General features: G+C 42.3%; 1 non-coding gene across 1 annotated transcript; it reads left to right on the plus strand.

Moving 5' to 3' along the window:
• The first annotated feature begins 1,561 nt into the window (after positions 1–1,561).
• On the plus strand, positions 1,562–1,699 carry LOC119935850. The gene has a single exon (XR_005453466.1). It is a non-coding gene; the product is annotated as a small nucleolar RNA SNORA7 (small nucleolar RNA).
• The last annotated feature ends 554 nt before the right edge of the window (positions 1,700–2,253 follow it).

Genomic DNA, 2,253 nt, shown 5'->3' on the forward strand with positions numbered 1-2,253 from the left:
CTTCTGCTCTACCCCCATCCTGGCCTTGCAGCACTTGTGTGTGTGTATATATGCATGTATATATATATATATATATATAAAGTAAATGGAATATATATATATATTCCATTTACTTTATTGTGTGTATATCTCTAATTTTATTGATTAATATTGATGCTATCGATGTCTATTTACTTATTTTGATATCTGTCTTCCCCCTCCTAGGCTGTGAACCTGTTGTTGGGCAGGGATTGTCTGTGTTGCTGAATTCTATTTCCAAGTGCTTAGCACAGTGCTCTGCACACAGTAAGCTCTCAATAAATAAGATTGAATGAATGAATGAATCCAAGCATTGATTATTTTCCACCTAGATTACTGCTTCATCCTCCTTGCTGACCTCCAGTCCAATGTTCACTCTGCTCTCTTGGTTATTTTAAAAATAAAACCAACAACAAAAAAAAAACATTCTGTATAGTTTCCCTGATCCTCAAATACCTCCATTGATTGCCCATCTATTTCCTCTTCAAAAATAAATTTTTCACCATTGACTTTAAGGCACTCAGGCCTACTTAACCTCACTCCTCAACCACATACTTCACTCCTCTAACACCAACCTACTAACTGTATCTCAGTTTCTCACCATTAATCCCTTGATTTTATCCTCCCTCCTACCTGAAACTCTTTCTCCCTTCAGATTTGACAGATGCCCACCCTCCCCTTCTTCAAAGGACTAGTAAAATCATCTCTTCTCCAAGAAGCCTTCCCTGACTAAACTCTCATTTACCCAGCCTATTCTCTCATCCTTCTATGTCATTATGTGTGTGGGTCTATATTTCATGACCTCTGATACTCCATCTCTGCCTCACAGCACATATGTACATGCTTTTTTCTTCTGCCATTTCTCCTGTTGGTAATGTATTTTTGTGCCTGTCTCACCACCTAGAGAAGCTGTCTCTGGGTGGCTTGTGGGTACGTATCCTTTATACTAAAAAAATCCAAAAAAACACTCTTTTGACCCCATGGCTCCCTCCATTTATCACCCCATATACCTCCTACCATTCCTCTCCAAGCACCTTGAGTGAGTTGTCTGCACCTGCTGCCTCCAGGCACGTGCTTGGCATGTAGTAAGCGCACAACAAATACTATTATTATTATTATTATCATATCTTCCAACTCTATTGTACTGCACTCTCCTAAGTGCTTAGTACAGTGCTCTACAGAAATTAAGTACTCCCTTTATTCACCCCCCATTGTTCAGACCCACAACCTGTCTCCCCATCTAGATTGTAAGCTCACTGTGGTCAGAGAATGTATCTGTTATATTGTTAGAGAAGCAGCGTGGCCCAGTGGAAAGAGCATGGGCTAGGGATTCAGAGGACATGGTTTCTAATCCTGGCTCCCCCACTTTTCTGCTCTGTGACCTTGGGCAAGCAACTTAACTTCTCTGTGCCTCAGTTACATCATCTGGAAAATGGGAATTAAGACTGTGAACCCCATGTGGGACAACTTGATTACCTTGTATCTACCCCATCACTTAGAACAGTGCTTGGCGCATTGTAAGTAATCAGTATCTGTACCTTCTCCCCTCTCAAGGTCACACCTGGAGAATTTCTAGTACTCTACTGGTCTCAGCTATGGGAGGGAGAATCAAGCAGAGGCATACCCATTCCATTCCTAGTTTGGCCAGTGGCTAGAGAGTGGAAAGCAATCTGCTACAAGTCAAAACTCACCCTGTGTTGGGCAGCAGCAGCATGGGAGTGAGTCAAGGGCAGAGACTCAGGTTTAACACGTGGAAGGAGGCCATGGTAAACCACTTCTGTATTTTAACCAAGAAAACTCTATGGATCCACTACCAGAACGACTGCAGATGGAGGTGGGACATTCTGGGAGAGATGTGTCCATGTAGTTGCTATGGGTCGGAGATGACTCGATGGCATAAGACAAGACAAAATCAGTACCTTTCACATGGAGGATATAATGTCTGTCTCCACTTCTAGACTCTAAGTACACTGTGAGCAGGGAATGTGTAATTTATATTGTTATACTGTACACTCCCAAGCACTTAGTACAGGGCTCTGCACAGAATATGTGCTCAATAAATACGATTGACTGATTGACTAAGCTCGACGAGTGTAAGCTCATTGTGGGCACGGGATGCGTCTGTTATACTGTTATATTGTACTCTCCCAGGCATTGGCATTTTGAACCGTGCTCTGCACACAGTAACTGCTCAATAAATATGATTGACTGATTGTCCCACGTGGAGGAAGTTCT

The sequence above is a fragment of the Tachyglossus aculeatus genome, chromosome 1 (genome assembly GCF_015852505.1).
Source record: "Tachyglossus aculeatus isolate mTacAcu1 chromosome 1, mTacAcu1.pri, whole genome shotgun sequence".
In the NCBI taxonomy this organism is placed as follows: Eukaryota; Metazoa; Chordata; class Mammalia; order Monotremata; family Tachyglossidae; genus Tachyglossus; species Tachyglossus aculeatus.